This window comes from Stomoxys calcitrans, chromosome 3, assembly GCF_963082655.1.
Source record: "Stomoxys calcitrans chromosome 3, idStoCalc2.1, whole genome shotgun sequence".
In the NCBI taxonomy this organism is placed as follows: domain Eukaryota; kingdom Metazoa; phylum Arthropoda; class Insecta; order Diptera; family Muscidae; genus Stomoxys; species Stomoxys calcitrans.
Genome location: NC_081554.1, coordinates 50,037,928 through 50,058,904, shown reverse-complemented (window position 1 = coordinate 50,058,904; position 20,977 = coordinate 50,037,928).

Genomic DNA, 20,977 nt, shown 5'->3' with positions numbered 1-20,977 from the left:
AGTGCAGAGTGCGAAATGCCTATTCGATTTGTCTGAAATTTTGCTCGAGGTCATCTCTAAATGTACAAAGTATTGTTCTAATCGGTCCTATACCAGATGTAGCTTCCATATAAACCGAACTCCCAATTATACTTCTTCCATACTTCTCTAGAGGGTGCAATTCTTATCCGATTTGGGTGAAATTTTGTAGAATGTCTTGCGCTACTTTCGTCATTCTGTTTGTAACACCTCGAAATATGCGTCCCCATAAAGTATATATATTCTTGAGCGTGATCATATTTTAAGTCGACCTAGCCAAGTCCGTTCGTCTGTCTGTCGAAAGCACTCTAACTTTCGAAGGAGTAAAACCAACCGATTGAAATTTTGCACAAATACTTCTTATTAGTGTAGATCGGTTGGCATTGTAAATAGGCCATATCGGTCCATGTTTTGATATAGCTGCCATATAAGCCGATTTTGGATCTGGACTTCTTGAGCCACTAGAGGGCTCAATTCTTATCTGATTTGATTGTATGAGGTGTTTTGTTATGATTACCAATAGCAGTGCTAGGTATGGTTGAAATCGGTCTATAGCCTGATATAGCTGTCATATAAATCGATCTGGGGTCTTGACTTCTTGAGCTTATAGAGGGCGCAATTCCTATTCGATTTAGCTGAAATTTAGCATGACGCTTTTCGTTATGATTTCCAACAACTTTGCTAAACATGGTTGAAATCGGTCTATAGCTGTCATATTTACCGATCTGCGGTTTTAGCTTCTTGAACATCCAGAGGGCGTAATTCCTATTCGATTTGGCTGAAATTTAGCATGACGCGTTTCATGACTTCCAATAACTGTGCCAAATATGGTTGGTCACGGGCCGATATGGTCCAGGTTTTAACCGATTTGAATAGCTACCATATAAATCGATCTGGAATCTTGACTTCTTGAGCCTCTAGAGGGCGCAATTCCTATTCGATTTGGCTGAAATTTTGTACAACGGCTTCTCTTATGACGTTCAACATACGTGTCAAACCTGGTCTGAATCGGTGTACAGCTCCCCTATAAACTGATCTCCCTATTTTACTTCTTGAGCCCCTAAAGGGGACTTATGCGATTAAGCTGACATTTTACACAATGACTTCTACTATGGTCTCCAACATTCTATTCAATTATGGAATCGAATCGGACCATATCTTACATACAGTTCCAATAGCATAGCAATTATTTGCTTTTATCCTTTGTTTCCCTAAAATGAGATATCGGGAAAAGAACTTGACAAGTGCGATCCATGATGGAGGGTATATAAGATTCGGCACGGCCGAACTTAGCATGTTTTTACTTGTTCTTTATAAAATGTTTTATGATATGAACCATTTGAGCATTTTAAAATATGACCCACAATTTCAATGATAATGTTACCCAAATTTTGTCAAGTTCTTGTTTTGATTATCTACCTCACAAATACCAAATAATATGTTTTATAGGAACATACTCTTATCTTATAGTTGATTATTTGTAGTACATGTACACCTAGACAGAACGAGAGAGAGATGATTTCGTAATTTTTAATCTACAACATGTTAAACAAGTTCCAAATACAGCTGGGGAATATTCTATACTCGTAGTATTCCAAAATGTATTTTGATTAAAATAAAGAAGAATAATAGATAAATAAATACGTGGGAAGAATATTTATCTACGAGTATTTGAGGATGTAATGTGTTAATTACTCTTAATGTTATTAATATTTTATATTCAATCAATGCTAATCATTTCCAATAACAATACTTGATTGAATGAATGCAAAATTAAGGGGATTGACTTCAAGTCTTTAAATGAAGAAAGGCTGCTGCCCCAATAAACTATTGGGCTGCCCAAAAAGTAATTGCGGATTTTTGAAAAGAAAGTAAATGCATTTTTAATAAAACTTAGAATGAACTTTAATCAAATATACTTTTTTTACACTTTTTTCTAAAGCATGCTAAAAGTATCAGCTGATAATTGACAGAAGAAAGAATGCAATTACAGAATCACAAGCTGTGAAAAAATTTGTCAACGCCGACTATATGAAAAATCCGCAATTACTTTTTGGGCAACCCAATATTAAATGGTGATGTAAACCCAAAAGAAGACAATGTAAACTATTATTGATCTGATATAGATCTTGAAAAGTAATAATGATGAAAGGGGCACATCACAGCCAAAAGGGGATCAAAATTTTACCCAATTCAAACTTCAAAGGGAGATAGGTGGGTATAGGGGAATATAGGGATGGGTCGGTCAATGTCATTGTGAAAGGTACAAAAAATATAAAAACTCTACTGTATCAAGGTTTAGGATCATATCTCAATTTTGGCAGATTAAGAGTTAAAATAGCAAGACAAATATACGGTAGGATATATCTACATTATCTTAAAACCAGTAATGAAGGGCTAAAGTCGGGCGGTGCCGACTGTATAATACCCTACACCAACCCTATAAGTACAATGTGGAAGCTGTATCCAATTCTGAACCTATTTTGATGGACCTGGGTAAGAAAATATGTTCAAACTGTAATAACTACGGTTGACAAATGACAACATTATTGTAAACTGCCCAAAATCTGACGAACATATATATATATATAGGAGCTATATATATAATTCTGAACCGATTTCGAGCAAACTTCTCAGATATTGTGGTAGTCGTCGAGGAAAGCGTTTTGCCAAGATTGGTCAAACAATGCGCTTGCAGTAGCTCTTGGGTTGAAAATCTGGCGATATACATATTGAACAGCTATATCTAAATCTGGGCCGATTTCTATGAAATTCACCGGTAATATCGAGAGTCATAAGAAAATCCTTCGTGCCAAATTTCGAAAGAATCCGTTTCAAACTGCGCTCTTTCTTGCAATATTTCTCAAAATCGGACGAACATATATATATGGGAGCTATATCTAAATCTGAACAGATTTCGAGCAAACTTCTCACATACTGTGGCAGTCGTTAAGGAAAGTGTTGTGCAAAATTTTGGCAAGATGGGTCAATATATGCGCTTGCTGTGACCTCAGAAGTTAAAATCGGGCGATATATTGGGTTGCCCAAAAAGTAATTGCGGATTTTTTAAAAGAAAGTAAATGCATTTTTAATAAAACTTAGAATGAACTTTAATCAAATATACTTTTTTTACACTTTTTTTCTAAAGCAAGCTAAAAGTAACAGCTGATAACTGACAGAAGAAAGAATGCAATTACGGAATCACAAGCTGTGAAAAATTTGTCAACACCGACTATATGAAAAATCCGCAATTACTTTTTGGGCAACCCAATATATAAATGAGAGCTGTATATAAATCTAAACCAATTTCCATGAAATTCTTTAGTAATGTCGAGAGTTAAGAGAAAATCCTTTCTGCCAAATTTTGAGAGAATCGGTTTACAAAAGACCATTTTATTGCAATATTACTGCAAATCGGACGAACATATATATGGGAGCTATATCTAAAACTGAACTGATTTCGAGCAAACTTCTGACATACTATGACAGTCATCGAGGAAAGCGTTGTATGAGGTTTTAGGAAGATTGTTCAATAAATGCGCTTGCAGTGGCTCAAGGAGTGAAAATCGGGCGATATAAAGCGTGATTTTTTTGAGGTTAGGATTTTCATGCATTAGTATTTGACAGATCACGTGGGATTTCAGACATGGTGTCAAAGAGAAAGATGCTCAGTATGCTTTGACATTTCATCATGAATAGACTTACTAACGAGCAATGCTTGCAAATCATTGAATTTTATTACCAAAATCAGTGTTCGGTTCGAAATGTGTTCATTCACCGTAACGTTGCGTCCAACAGCATCTTTGAAAAAATACGGTCCAATGATTCCACCAGCGTACAAACCACACCAATCAGTGCATTTTTCGGGATGCATGGACAGTTCTTGAACGGCTTCTGGTTGCTCTTCACTCCAAATGCGGCAATTTTGCTTATTTACGTAGCCATTCAACCAGAAATGAGCCTCATCGCTGAACAAAATTTGTCAAAATTTGAACACATTTCGAACCGAACACTGATTTTGGTAATAAAATTCAATGATTTGCAAGCGTTGCTCGTTAGTAAGTCTATTCATGATGAAATGTCAAAGCATACTGAGCATCTTTCTCTTTGACACCATGTCTGAAATCCCACGTGATCTGTCAAATACTAATGTATGAAAATCCTAACCTCAAAAAAATCACCCTTTATATATATATATATGAGAGCTATATATAAATCCGAACCGATTTCCCTGAAATTCACCAGTAATGTCGAGAGTCATGAGAAAATCCTTCCTGCCAAATTTCGAGAGAATCGGTTTACAAATGACCATTTTATTGCATTATTACTGAAAATCGGAAGAAAATATATATGGGAGTTATATCCAAATCTGAACCGATTTTTTCCAATTTCAATAAAGGCTTCGTCTCTAGGCCGAAAAACATGCCAGTACGAAATTTGAAGACGATCGGATGAAAACTGCGACCTGTACTTTGCATACAAATTTAAATGGATAGACGAACAGACAGACGGACGGACGGACGGACGGACAGACCGACGAACATATCTAAATCGAATCAGAAAGTGATTCTAAGTCGATCGGTATACTTATCAATGGGCCTATCTCTCTTCCTTTTGGGTGTTACAAACAAATTCACAAAGTTATAATACCCTGTACCACAGTAGTGGTGTAGGCTATAATTAAAAAAATTCATTTGGAAGACCCTTAAATCCATATTCCAATGTGTTACAAGAAACGACATAATGATTATTACCCCCATCCTATGATAAAAGAATAAAATATGTGTTTATGCTTACCGCCCCCCTATGATACTTCATATGTAAGTGAAAATATTCTCCCAAATATCCAATGGTACTTAATTCCGGCACAATTTCATATTCTTTCAATTCACCACTAATGTTTTCCTCCTTTAATATTTTTTCTAATATCTGTTCACATTCTTGGCGCGTAACCAAATCATGTTGATTATGCTTTTCGATTAATTCCTTATTGTTACTGTGTAAATCGCTCATTATGATTTATTTGATTTAATAAAACAAAAAAATTTTTTTCTTATAGCGTCACGCACGTGACATTAAAGGTTCACTAAAGATCAACACAATGGTGTGCTTCGAACGAGATCTCAAAAACAACTGAGCGCCAACAGCTATCGTTTATTTGAAATGAAATATTTGAATTGGTTTTGTTCAATGTGGAGATAAGTATCATGGGTTGGTCATGTTGTGTGAGACATAAAGTGTTATACAGCTTGATAATTTATTTATTATGTACGAATAAATACGTAACGGTCCCATGGATTTAAATGGCCCTAATGTGTATGGTGCCCAATCGATGCTTTCCTGAATCACCAGTATGTCGGCAACGTCCTCCGCGTCCGTATATCCCTTGGATGAATTCCTATGTTCAGTAAGGCTGCAATCTGAGACACATTTTCCAGATTGCAGCCTTACTGAACATAGGAATTTCTCCATGGGATATACGGATGCGGAGGACGTTGCCGAAATAATGGTGATTCAGGAAAGCGACCATTGGGCACTATACACAATTGGGTCATTTAAATCTCGTGGCCCGGACGGCAAGAGGCTTTTATGTCACGAATACGTACAAGTATTCAGGTCATGTTTAAAATTTGCCTATGTTACCAAGTCTTGGACGGGGGTTAGGGTAGTTACCGAAGGCGGGAAAACTGCAACACAGTTCAGCGAAAAATTTTGGACCGATTGGTCTCTGCTCTGTCCTTGTCAAGACGCTGGAGAGGATTTTGGACCTCATATCAGAAGGAAGTTGGAATGTCTTATTTCTCACACTGCCAGCATGCCTATATTAAGGGCATATCCGTGGACTTTGCATTGCATCATGTAGTACATCATCTTGGTAAAAACTTATGGATTATAAGGCGTATATCCTGGCGGCGTTTCTGGATATTTAAGGGCCTTTAACAACGTAAGCTCCTCTGCCACAGATGCGACACTTAGGGGTGCGTGACTGAGGATTGCAGCCTCACTGACGGACGTTGCCGACATACTGTTGACTCAGGAAAGCGGTCATTGGGCACTATGCACATTTGGGTCATTTAAATCTCGGGGGCCGCACGGCATTTATCCAAAAATGCTGCAGGAGGCTTTTGAGCATTTGTGTCACGAATACATACAAGTATTCAGGGTATGTATTGTATTGGGAGAAGGTTAAGGTGGTTTTTTGTACCGGAGGAGGGAAAGCTGCAACCGATTAGTCTCTCCTCTTCGCTTGTCAAGACACTGGAGGGGATTTTGGACCTTCATATCTGATTATTACAGGCACTGACGGGAGAAGAAAAACACCGTCTTTTCGATTCAAGATCTTATAGGGAACTAATTTAATTAAAATCAATTTCTTTACTCTGAATCTACATGTACAAATAGCCTGACTTAGACGGTCACACACACAGCGATATGCCAACTTAAAGATGCACCATCCTAAACTAATGCAACTGCATTCCAAAATGCACTTAAAAATATAGTCCTATCTTCTAATGTAGATATTTTTAATGTATACACACCATGCGGCCAAACATCGTCAACGCCACATGTGGTAACTCATAAGACTAGACTATTTTAGGCTAAATGCTGCTGGGCATATCATTGAACATTTTATCTCCTAAACATTGATAAGAACTAAACTGCCTATGTGTGACCTAAGAATACAGTTCAATATCAGAAAGAAGTTGGTGGACGTCTTATTCCTTACGCTGCCAGCACGCCTCTATTAAGGGCAAATCCGTGGACTCTGCATTACATCCCGTAGTACATCATCTTGAAAGACATATCGATTAGAAGGAGTATACCCTGGCGGCGTTATTGAAGGGGACTTTAACAACATTAGCTCCTCTGCCATAAATGCGGCACTTAGGTTAGGTTAGGTAAGAGTGGCAGACCTTTACAGACCCACTAAAACACTTTTAAGTCCATTGTGATACCACAGTAGCGACAGATCAAGGCTTCTGGCGGGAATCGAACCACGATCCCTACACTGGTAATCCAAGCTGGCTACCAACTCGGATACCGGGGCGCCCACTTAGTTCTGCGGGTCTGGGGAACAGTGTGATTGCTTGGATAATGAATATGCTATGGGGCAGTGAGATAGGGGCTACAATTGGTGAAATCACACTGAACGTGAATTTCAATAGGGGCACACCTCGGTGAGGGGTGATATCATCTCTGCTCCGGATTCTCGTGATGGACGGTCTTCTTAGAAGACTGGAAAGGATGGTTGTTAGAGTTTGTGCGTACGCAGACAATCTGGTTAGTCTCGCCACAGGGAAGTTTTTGAACACGGTTTCGGAGGTTTGGGATGGTGCACTTGGCTGCACTGTTGCATGGGCCTTGTAAATGCAGGAAGACGGAAATGGCCCTGTTTACGCGTATGCGTAGGATATCGGTGTTTAGGCACCCACGCAGCAAGAGATGACTTTACAGTTATCGCATTCGGCGAAGTTTTTGAGGTTGATTCTAGATACCAAATAGGATTGGTGACTGAACATGGGGTAAAAAGGTCTTTGCTGCAATGTATTCGTGTCAGAAGCTCGTAGGGAGTAAGTGGGGTTAGAGGCCCAGGCTTATGCACTGATTGTTCTCTGGGCTGGTACGACAAGTTCTGGCATATGGCTGCCACGTCTGGTGGACGGTGACGGATTTTGTGTCACATGCCCGTAACCTTAACAGGGTGAATAGAGTCTAAGATTTGTATCTGAGGTTATGGGTACCACTGCGACTGGGTCATTAGAGTTATGTTGGAAATTCAACCTACGGACTTATTTATAAGGCTAACAGCGGAGAGGACTCTTTACAGATTGTTGCAGTTTGGCTTGATTCATGGGTCATCAGCGAGACATATAAGCATATTGGATAGTGCCAAGGCGGTCCCTCAAACAGACTTCCAGATAGGAATGGACGTGTTAGATAAAGGACTGCGTATAAAGTTACCTACCCTGGCAGAGTGGCAGAAAGGGCGGTTTAAGTTTTCAGGCTTTAACGTTTTTACAGATGGATCTTAGATGGAAAATGAAAAAGGGTATGGTATCTATTGCAGTTAACTCGATATCAAGGTCTCCTTGGGGATGAGGTATGATTACAGCATCTTTCAAGCTGAGGTGTATGCGATGGCAGTAGCAGCGGAACTTGTGTTGTTTAAGATTATCGGACAATCAGAATTTCATATTTTCAGCGACAGTTAAGCAACGTTGACGACGTTTAACAGTACATGTGTGAGATCCAATGTCCTGGGCCGCTGTCGGGAGTTACTGATGCGTCTACAGTAATGCCGTACATTTATCCTATGCCGGGGCACAAGGATTAAGAAGGGAATGAGAAAGCCGATGTACTTGCTCAATATGGAGTGAACCTCTCCATTGGATGTGTATCCTTCCCTCTCGCAAATCGTTTATGGTCTGAAAGAGTGCTACAAAGAAACTTGTTTAAATCGCTGGAATGCATGCGACGACTATCGCCAAACAAAGCTGATGTGGGATTAACGTTCGAAGCAGAACAATGACGCTTTATTGTCAATGGAGAAGATGCATTTAAGTGCGGTCATTGGGTCGTTGCAAATTGCAAATTTTGCCCATGAACATTCCGCTAAGGAACAGGGGCAAACTTCTCACAAATTAATGAGTGCTGTCCGATTCAAGATTAAGCTCAATGATAATGGGCCTCCCTTTACAGCCGAGACTGAACGGCGTGCAGAACATGCGACACCTCTTTGGAGAGAAGTTTTTACATGGCAAAGTACCTCACAAATTTCGTCAGCATTAGGAGGGGAAAACCACCGCTGAACATTTTTTCTGATGTTCTCGCCAGGATTCGAACCCAGGCGTACAGCTTCATAGGCGGACATGCTAACCTCTGCTCTAAGGTGGCCTCATTGAGATCATAATTGAGTCATAAGCTAAGTAAACACATGTCTAGCATAGGCATTAGAAATGATGATATCTGCCGATGGTGTCATGATATAGACGTTATAGAGGACAGTTTTCATTTCCTCTGTCAATGCCCTGCACTATTCCAATGTAGAAATAGAATACTTGATACTTTATTTTCAGGCAGATGAACCCAGAGGCATTAACACAGTCAAATACAAGGCCTTCAACGAAGCGGCGAAGTAGTAGGAGATAATGCATTAAAGCCTATCTGCTGAAATAAGAAGAATAGTTCATGAGGAATCACAATGGATCACATTATGACCTACGGGTACTAAGACAAAAATCTTGGCGTCATCCTCTTCTAACCCATCCAATATACGGTAAAAAGGGTAGAAGGCAAATGACTTTTAAAAGAAGTACGAGTTCTGAATTTAAAAGACTCTAAAATTTGTAGTTGACGCTGTATAGAAACAAAAAACACATATCTAGGCATAAAGTTCGGCCGAGACAAGTTCTAATATGGCATGATACCTCACAAATGTAGCCAGAATTAGTAAGGGGAAAACCAGCGCAATGTTCGCGCTGGGTTTTGAACCCAGGCGTTCGGCGTTAACCGGTGACATGCTAACCTCTGCGCTACGATGCCCTCCCTAGATTGAATAACAATGTCTTAACGATCTTGAATATATCAACATTTTAGGGACATTCTATTGGCCAAAAAGTAATTGCGGATTTTTTATATAGTCGGCGTTGACAAATTTTTTTCACAACTTGTGACTTTGTAATTGCATTCTTTCTTCTGTCAGTTATCAGGTGTTACTTTTAGCTTGCTTTAGAAAAAAAGTGTAAAAAAAGTATATTTGATTAAAGCTCATTCTAAGTTTTATTAAAAATGCATTTACTTTCTTTTAAAAAATCCGCAATTACTTTTTGGGCAACCCAATATAACAATTCTATAACATTCTATAACAATTTGATAGCATTTATCTTCAATTTGAATTTACCCATTTCATTAACAAAATGCAACTTTCCATCTATTGTACGTTTTTTGTTTCATTCATGCACTTTTACCATATGGCCAAACATCTAAGGTATTTCAAACTAAGTAGGGCAAATATATGTCGGTCTTTATATAATACAACTTGTCTTACTAGCCTCAGGCTCTTATCGGTTGGCTGAGCGATATGATAAGGTAATGTTTGTGTTAGAGAAGAAAGTATAACAGTCTGGGCAATGGTTATATTTTACCCGCGTTTATTGTACTGATCTCTTATCTTAAATTAATTTTAACAATAGTGTGAGTTTTAATCTTCTAATAAATCATTTCCGATAGGAGATTTACAGTGCGGGAGCGTCCACAATAAATTGAAGAATATGTTTAAAAGTTTATTTTGGCTTTATGGGAAGAAAATTGCTTAAACGTGCAGAGAATATTCGAACAAGTTTTGATTGCGATGAGGCGCTTATGGTGCATGGCTCAACGCAAACAGAGAATTATACATTTATGGAAATTAATTTGTATTAATTGAGTATTATTAACACTAGCCTACAGAATGCGATCACATTCTATTCACAAACAGAAAGATAAACTTGTTGTTAAATGTTTAAACTTATCGAGTGGACAAATTTGAATTTGTCGCTTTATATTAAGAATAGATCGTAGAACAAATTGTATGTCATTGTTCACCTTCGAGTTTTCCACCGTTCTTGCATTGATTGAGGGAGTCTTGAACTCTCGTTCAATTTCTACTATCTCTGAAGAACCGGACGACCTTACAGCTTTGACAGCCGGACACTTTTTGAAAGGCGCTTCGATAATGTCATTCTCCGAGCCGCTGACTGAAGATATTCGATGGAAAGAAGAATATCTTAGACCACTGCAAAAGCGTTGCAACCACATCTCCTAATATAGAAGTTGGCGATCTAGTAGTCGTAATGGACGATCTATTACAAACTAGCACCTGGCAAGAGTGACTAAGACTCACAGCGTTTCCGATAAAAACACCAGAATTGCTGATGTATGGTTTGCATTAGGAGTCATTACTCGACTAATCGTGAAACTCAGGTCAGGTCAATATTGGGTTGCCCAAAAAGTAATAGCGGATTTTTCATATAGTCGGCGTTGACAAATTTTTTCACAGCTTGTGACTCTGTAATTGCATTCTTTCTTCTGGCAGTTATCAGCTGTTACTTTTAGCTTGCTTTAGAAAAAAAGTGTAAAAAAAAGTTTATTTGATTAAAGTTCATTCTAAGTTTTATTAAAAATGCATTTACTTTCTTTTAAAAAATCCGCAATTACTTTTTGGGCAACCCAATATGTCACTTACCCTTGCTCGATCAGACACAATAGAAGAAATTATCGCTACATGATTGTGTCCGTTTCTCCTCTCATCGCTATGGCTTAAGAAACATATCACACCCGCCCTTTTATTTAATTTCAGTCTCCCTCACATTTGTTTTCTCATTTCTCGCTAACGTCATCAGACCATTAACATCTGTCTATTTTCAGGTCAAATATGAGTGTCTATGCAAAAAACACCATGCCCTCAGGTGCTGCCCAGAATTCATGCTGATGACTGTGGAAGGGACAGAAGGGACCCTGTTTGATAACACAATTATTGTCGAAATTGTCTGGCCAAAAGCCATACCGTAATAGAGTGTCAGTCGCCGGATTCTTGCCGCAAATACGGATTTCAGCATCACACAATGCTGCACCCACAAAAACTTGCCCTGAAGTCTAAAAGCTCTACCGGCGCAACTAAATCGCACTAATCATGACCACAACGTCAAGAACCAAACAAGACCCACACTATCCAACCAACTTCATCTCGGCCGCAAAGAAAACCGCCAACAAAGCCCAATGCCACAACTAAATCACACCAAGCCCAACAGACATCAGCCGGTCAACAACAATGACTAGTCAAGAAGCCACCAACAACAACTCAAGCCCAAGTCCCAGCGAAAATCGAAGCTGCAAAAGGCCAACAGGGGGTGCTCAGCTGCTCCACAACCAAACTTCCTCGTTTTGTCAGAGGCAATCAAGTCGTTGGCAACAATGTTATGCGCCTCTCATGTCTTGTGCAAGCGCAAGGCCGGCGCCATGTACAAATTTGAATTTGTATGTCATTGAATGAATTACTACCCTACGGGAAATGGGACAGGTCCCAAACGTGTCACGGGATAGGTCTTCTGGTGAAAGGAACCGGTCCCAGTACTGATCCCCTTACATGGAAATACCTATCACTTTTATAAGGGTTTGTCGCTCGAGGAGAGACGAGACGAATCCGTCCTGGGACTATTGGAAAAGGATGAGTACAGGTTAGTTTGAAAAGAGGGTGCAGATATTAATCTGCCCCATGCTACTATAGACATACACCTAAGCCAGCAAACGGCTTGTTGTGTGCTCTAAAAACTGAAAAGTAACCTCGAAAATGAAAATCCAGGTTAAGAGTTCCGTGCTACTTACAAAATCCTTAATTGTTTTCCATGCTACCCGATCTAAGTGCCGGTTTCTGTTAGACGCGAAAGCCGGGCAATGACAGAGGAAGTGCTCCAACGTCTCTTAATCTTCCACGCATGGTATTACTTGCCGCACCGATTTTACATAAGTGTCCCGTTATAATACCAATAGCTATACAGACCTCCTTCTTACTTTCTTTTAGTAAAAACGCGTCTTCTCACGATCTCGATCCCCCCCATAAGATTTTCGCCGTCCTACCGACCGTTTCGCTGTTCCACAGTGTTGCATGCGTATTCGTAGCCCACGCGCTTAACTCGGACTGCATCGACCCGAAAGGCTTCGGGTTTAAAAAGTTTATTGTAGGCAGTTCTCTGGCCTTCACAGCCAAATCGACTGCCCTTTCATTCCCCCTTACTGCGTTATGGCCCGGCATCAAAACGATGCGGATTGTGCCATCCTCAGAGAAGGAGTTAATCTCCTTCTTCCATTGAAAGACTGTTCATGACCTTACTGTTCTGATTGTTATTGCCCTTATGGCAATTTTACTGTCGGCAAAGGTGTTCACACTCGATGTCCTCGCGTTAGTACCATACCAACTCACGCATTCCGTGATCGCCCGGATCTCCGCCTGCAGGATCGTATTATGGTCAGGCAGTCTAAAACAGATCTTAGTCCCTGGGTTCTCAATGTACACTCCCAGGCCCACTCTTTCCCCTAGCTTTGATCCATCCGTGGAACATGATCTTCCAGGCGGCAATACTAGGGTTCCGTCAGTTCACGACGGTGCCGCTGGCAGCAGTGCCTCGCAGATATCCGATCGGAAACCTCTTCTCTTTCTTCCTGGTTTGCTATCGTCGCCTCAATTTTACTGCAATAGTATGAGCTGCTCCCATCCTCAATCCATTCTCCCATCGCCTTAACCGTCACCGTTCAGCCTGATGTTTTAATATTAGGATCTTTGCCGATCCTAGTCCAGGATCTTTGCCGATACGGAGGCCACCGTAGCGCAGAGGAGACCATCAGAAATAATTTTCATCGGTGGTTTTCCCCTCCTAATGCTGGCAACATTTGTGAGGTACTATGCCATGGAAAACTTTTCTCCAAAGAGGTGTCGTACTGCGGCACGCCGTTCGGACTTGGCTATAAAAAGGAGGCCCCTTATCATTGAGCTTAAACTAGAATCGGACTGCACTCATTGATATGTGAGAAGTTTGCCCCTGTTCCTTAGCGGAACGTTCATGGGCAAAATTTGCAAAAATTTGCCGATCCTAGTCTTCCGTATCTTGAGAAAGTCGGTTATGGTTCCATCATCGCGTCCCTATTCGTTAGGCTCTATTGAGTCTACCGTCCCTGCACTGCCTGATGTTCCAATATTAGGATCTTTGCCTTTACTAGTCTTTCACGTCTTTATGGTCTTCTTGGGACTAGGTTGTGGTCTCATTGTCGGCTCCCTGTGCAATAGACGGCTTTGAGTTGTACGGCACTGCACTGTTTGATGTTTCAACATTAGGATCTTTATCCATCATAGTCTTTCTAATCTCGAGAAAGTCGTTGATGGTTTCGTCGTCGTGTCCCTCGCCCCTGCACTGCCAGATGTTTCAGTATTAGGATCTTTGCTTATCCTAGTCTTCCCATTATTGAGAAAGTCGGTGATTGTCTTGTCGTCAGCCCCCTGTCCGTTAGGCGTTATTGAGTGTTCCGCCACTGCACCCACTAATGGCTCAATATGAGGATATTTGCCTATCCTAGTTTTAACAATCTTGAAAAAGACGGTTATGGACCCGTAGTACGCCATGCCTTTAGTTTCAGCCAAACTTGTCGCGCAGACTTGATCAATGCCCACCACAGGGAGAGTTCCTTCCCACTTCTCCTCCCTATGAAAAACCTCCCATTTCTCCACGACCAAATCTCAGTTTCGCTTGTTTAAGACTTTCATCATGCGTTCCGTCGCGATTTCGCCACCCACATCCTTGATGAAGACCGTCGCCTTTGTTAGCTGTGGGATGTACGTGTTTCTCACAAGGTCGAGTTTTGCGCCCCAGGGAGTGTAAATACTTCCAACGAGCTTTTTGATGGTATCAATACATTCCGCTGACGCGAATCGCAGCGTTAAGATGTCCCTCTATACTCGCAGCTCATAATATGGGTGCATATGGTAGGACCCCTCTCAACACATGTTCGATAACCCGTTCGTTTACCAAATGCATCACCTGGGACCGACGAACTGGTGAAATCCGGAAACCGGATGCTCGGCCGATATCGATGACTGCAAAAGTCATCTCATCTCTGTTGTGCTTCCTTGCCACTCCGGCGTAAGAGGGCAGCCCCTTACCGTTCTCAGCGACCATTTGGACATAGCTCCCATATTAACCGACATCCAGATTTCTTGGATCTGTAGAGGGCGCAGTTCTCATCTAATTTGCCTTAAATTTTACACGATGGCGTTTCGTATAACCTGCAATAGATATGTCAAGTATGGTTTGAATAGGTCCAAAACTTGATATATCTCCCATATATCCCATCTCCCAATTTTACTTCTTGACCCTCTAGAGGGCGCAATTCTTAACCGAATTGGCAGAATTTTCGCACGACGTCTTCTGCTATGACTTCCGATATCTATACCAAGTATGGTCCAATCGGGACTTAGTCTGATTTATACAATATATAGACCTTTGAAAGTGTACAAAAATTCCTGATCGTCATGTAGTTCCAAAGCATGCTTTCTAGAGTACCAAAAGTGTTTCTAACTCAAATTTTCAAAAACAAGTATTTTTTTTATGGTATGCAGAGGTATGGAGAAGGTAAATATATACAAGTTAGTCCAAATTTAGATAAAGCATGCCAAATTAACAAATTTTCCGAAAATATTTCGTAAGAAATTTTAGAAAACAAGTTAATTTGGCGAGCGCACACAATGGTGAATCATTATCTATTATCTTTTGATTTAAAACAATGATTATTTTAAATATAGGGCAAATAATACTTCATTTTAAACAAGCACAGCTGTACTAATAGGACAACAAAAAGTTAAAACGGCAGCAAGTTTAGCTGGGCCTATCTCTTGTATACCCACCATCAAACTTATATTGACGCCAAATATGGAAAAGAGTTAATCGTTTTCGAGTTTCTGTTGTCCTTACAACTTCTGCAAAAATCTTTACTTTTTTTCGGCTGTCAGGATAGGAAAATACTTTACGCATATGACGAGTACTTGTGCAGGACTCTGTTTTCAACGGGGGATTAATGTGTCACCCCGAGGGATAAACTACTCCCCAGAACCGATTTCGCATTACTTATGTTATATCATCTTTGTTTTGTCTGCGTCCAGATCTCCACATTTATACTCTACGCCACGTTCAGACCTCCACATTCATATTCTACGCCGCTGCATCCAGGTCCATCTTCTTCCTGCGCAATACTTGTCCGGCGTCTCATCACTGTTTCTCAGTTCTTCTTGTTCTCCATCATCCTCTGGACTATTGTCCCAAGTGAAACGTTCCTAATCGCTATTTCCAGTTACCTGCGCCTTTCGACCCAGCGCTCTTGTATTCTACATCGTCTGCATCTTCTGGCTCCTCATATATGCTCTTGCTAGAACATCATTTGATCATTTTATGTAGGTTTTTCCGGAAGTAACCATGGCCTGTTAAAATGTGTGACTAATAGTTGACATTGTTGTGTTTCCTCTTCCTTCATATCCGTACATCGGGATTAAGTTCTGGGGTTCACCTGGCCCAACTTTCATTCGTACACCTTTGTTGCCATTTCTTGATAGTCTCCTTTCATATGGGCCGTGTGTGATCCATTTAAATCTCACCCCTTCTCTCTGGGTGTTGCACCTCACGGTGTTGAGCCTGGTGCGCTCCATAGCCAGTAGGTCTGTCGGAACCATTCCGGCTATTGTAAGGGCTACGCCACTATGCGGTAGAAAGATATGATCTCCGCCGAGAATAGGGATTTCGCTCGACATGTTGTCTACAGTGTATGGCTCCATATTTCTCTCTCATAGAGGAGGATGCTATTGCATGTCTCCATTAAGAGTCTACGCCAGCTATGTTTGCCATTAGTCGCCTGAGTTGTCTCGTAATCCTCGTGGCCTTTGTTTGCGCGTGCCATATTTGCTCTGCATATGTAAGCTTTGTATCCAGTCTCATCCCTAGATAATTGACCGATCTCTTGGTCTTCATCAGAATGTCGTCTATGCTTATATCCACTTCGACTGCGATGTTATTTCTCGTTAGGAGTAGCATTGCAAGTTGTCTTGGAGGTCCAGATAGTAATCTAGTTCCATTCAGGTGTAATCGTTTCAACTACCGCAGCATATAGGTGAGATGCCCTTGCGGCCTGGTATCCAGATAGCAGCTATCTTCGTGGTATTCTCAAGCTACGATTTTTGATTTCATCCTCCATATTGTTCGCTTATATCTATGATATCGGCACATTGTTCTGAGACCATTTGCGATAGGTCATCATCCATGACCTTACTCCGCAACCTCTTTTCAACCTATTAGGTTAGTTATGTCCGTGTCACTATGGACATAAACCTAAGCCAGTAATCGGCTTGTTGTACGCTGTAAATACTAAAAAGTGAGCTCGAAAAAGAAAATCTTGGTCAGGAATTCCGTGCTACTTACAAAATCCTTAATTGTTTTCCATAGCACGCCCTTAAGATGGTTCATGTCTGTTATTGTTTCCCCACCTAAGTGCCGGTGTCTGTTAGCCCCGAAAGCCTCATCGTCTTCCCCGTATGCCTTACACATGCTATGACTTGGCGCACCGATTTTGCATAAGAGAATTCGTAGTCCCATGTGTTCCGTTATGATACCGAAAGCTATACTGAACTCATTCTTACTTCCTTTCTGAATAAGCCTCGTCTTCTCACGATCTGGATCTCCCCATAGGATTTTCGTCGTCCCATTTCGCTGTTCCACAGTATTACATGAACTTTCGTTGTCCACGCTCTTAACTTGGACTGCGTCGTCCCGAAAGGCTTCGGCTTAACCAAGATTATTGATGGTAGTCCTCTGGCTATCTTTGTCATATGATCAGCTCTTTCATATTTCCTTACTACGCAGTGGCCCGGCACCCAAACGATGCGAATCCTCAGAGATCTCCTTCTTACACTCCAAGACTGTTCGTGAACTAAACGTCACCATACTACCTCACGCATTCCGTGATCGCCCGTATCCCTGTCTGCAAGATCGTTTGCCCATGAACATTATGTTAAGGGCAAACTTCTCCCTTATCAATGAGAGCTGTCCGATTTAAGTCTAAGCCCTGCCTGTACGACCGTATTGTGGTAAAAATTTGCCCATGTATCTTTCATATACGAGGGCAAACTTCTCCCTGAACAATGAGTGCTGTCCGATTTAAGTTTAAGCTCAATGGTAAGGGACCTCCTTTTATAGCCGAGTACGAACGGCTAGCTGCAGTGCGACACCTCTGGGTGGAGAAGTATTTTGGTCAAGTATTCGAAAACAGATCTCAGTCCCTGGGTTCTCTTGTCACATTTAATGCATAGTCCCATTCTCTTTTTTTTGGGGTCCCTTGCATTCGCAATGTAGATATCCTGCTCCAAAACTCCTGAGGCAGGGTTTCCTCTCATGACGATATTTCAGCGGACAATTCTTCATTCATTCATGAGCACTGCATCAGTGACCTCTTTGGCAGGGGAGAGGGAAACCAGCTCGCAGATTGCACCACTGCAGCCTCCTAAAAGGTTCCCTAGAGGGACTCGCAGAATACCTCCTTATTTCCACTTCAGCCCTTCACGAGGAGAATTGTACCCGTTTTTGTCTTCTGGACGGAACGGATGAGTCAACATTTTACGGCTCCCAAGCGATGCGGATCGTGTCATCCCCACAAAAGGCGTGTTAATCTCCTTCTTATACTTCAAGACTGTTGGTGAACTTATCGTCAGCATACCACCTCACGCATTTCGTGATCGCTCGTGTCTCTGCCTGCAGGACCGTATTATGGTAAAATTTTGCCCGTGAACATTCCAATAAGAAGCGAGGGCAAAATTCTCCTTTTTTATAGCCGAGTCCGAAGGGCGTGTAGCAGTGCGACATCTCTTTGTGGAGAAGTATTATGGTCAAGCCGTCGACAGATCGACGAAACAGATCTCAGTGACCTCTTCGGCTGTGGAGAGCGAAATCAGCTCATGGATGGCTCCACTGCAGCCTTAAGGGTTTTGCAAAATACTTTTTTCTTTCACCTCTGCCCCTCTCAAGGAGAATTGCACCCGTTTTTTGTCTCCTGGAGGGACCGCGTGGCGACTTCGGTTTCGCATTTCGCCTAAGTTCCCAAAGCGCGTTGGCATACCTGTACCCTTCTTTCAGCTTTATTGTTACGGCCTCCGGTCGCTGCCTAGATTTTCGTGTTCACAGTTCCAGACATTTTCGGTGGTGGTCCAATTTCTACTGTTTGATCGCGGTTTTCCAGTTTTTGCGGTCGCTTTCTATGATGTTCTTCTATTTCTGACACTCCATTTGGGACACTCCTGCTGATATTTTTCTGCCTGCCTATGACTTATTGCATTTGTCGAGGGAGTTTTTTTGCATATTCCGAGCGCTCCTTCTTCTGACAGTTACATCTTCAATATGAACTCTTGCCTAGGATAACTGGTCCTGTTCTCGCATGCTTATGGGATATTCTCTTCTTGGTGACAGCCATAATTCTCGTTTGCTTTTCTTTCTCGACACTGGGCCCGGAGGCTGTGGAGAGTTAACCGGAGATCGGAGTACTTTCAATCTCTTCCGATTCCATCTTCTCTGCTATTGTGTTGGTTGGTGTCTTCAGTTTGATTGGGTCCGAAATAAGAACCGTTGTCTGTGCCTTTCTGTTGACCCCGATAATCAAGCAGAGCCGGGTTGGGCATTAATCTTAATTTTGAATCAACAGAATCTAAATTACCAACGAGGCACAGAGCGTTTTCTACCAGGGTTTAAGCGAGACAGGGGTAGCGTTGGCATTAGCCAGAAAGCAAGGGATTTCACTCCTTCCTACTCAGGTAACAGAATACCAAAGCTGTCAGCCAGTAGCATCAATCCAAATCCGCTATCAAAAGCATACGCGCCTGTACGCGTCTGGGTCATTGTCCCCTTAAATGGGAAGTCACCGGGGGTATCACTCCCCAGACTGCATCCATCTGTAGAGCACCCCTGTGGATAGATACTTAGGCAGTTGGCGGCATCCGTTCACCATATCGCAAAGACTTCATAGGGTTAAAAATCTTTTTGTAGCATGTCCTCAAACTTTGACGCTCGTGATCGTGGGCTGCTTATTTTTCACAGCTGATCTATAGGTCGTTCAGCTATGCTCCACCTGTCGACCCCGGCAGTAGCCTGAACTCGACACGTTACTTGCAAACCTTAGTCTATTAACATGTTTTTCAATCAAACGCTGATTTGTCATAATAGGAACGATGAATGGGATGTCTAATTAAGCCAACGAAAGAAATGTGATAGGCCTAATCTTGTTTAGCTTTGGCCACATAATCTTGGAGCATTCACAGAGTAGCCCAAATTTGTGACTAACTGCCATCCTTTGCCTTATGGGTCTTATCTCGATGGATAAGCATAACATAAATGTCGCATACCCATAGATTTCCGCTCCCCTAGAATATGTAACGACTTTTTTTCTGTCAGCCAACACGCAGGCGATGTCCCCTATGAATGCATTGCATTGCGTTGGCGGGAGGAAATAAGGAATTGGAGGGGGGAAAAGGATGTAGTGATTATTGACATTTGTCTTAAATCTTTGGATGTCAAAGTGGGTGGGAAAACATTAGCCGGAAGTCGATTCCACATACGAACGGTTCCGCTGGCCAATCAATTACAAATGATTGTGAGTTCCTGGAATGTCTAGTATCCCTGACATACATCCTTACATCAGGAATAAGAAGACGAATATCAGACGAACACAAACCATGAAAGTACCGATAGAACAGCGCCAAACAACCCACATTGCGACGATGATGAGGAGGAGGCAATAGAGTTGGATACCCCACTGTCCTCTGTACTCGGTCTAGTAGCTCCAGGGATGATTTTGAAGCTCCAGCCCATACATGTGAGTTGTACTCCATTTTCGGCCCTATGAAAGTGGTGTAGATGTTAAGAATATCACACGGAGTGAAGTAATTCTTACACCGTCTAAGGAAGCCTAAACACTTGAATGCTTCTTTCGACACTTCGAATACATGTTTAGGCCAACGGACATCACTTTGTATTTTCATGCCTAGAACATCAAGAGCTTCTGATTGCTCAACATCTACACCGTTGATAGACAAAGATGATCATAATCGGTCAGCGAATCGTTTGTGTGACAACAAACAGCACTGAGTCATCCGTGCATTAAAATCTACTCGATTCATTCGACCCCACTCAGAAATGGCCAGCAAATCCTGGCAGAGTGTATCGTCCATAACCCGCCTCTTGTCCTCAATCTCTCGAAGACTTGGCCTATGGTCGAATGAGTATGAATGACGGAGATTACTGTCAACCGCAAATGAGTAGATCGGATTCGATGTCTGACCCAACAGATCGTTGATGAAAATTACAAAAAGAGAAGGAGAAAGAACAGAGAAGAACCCTGGGGTACA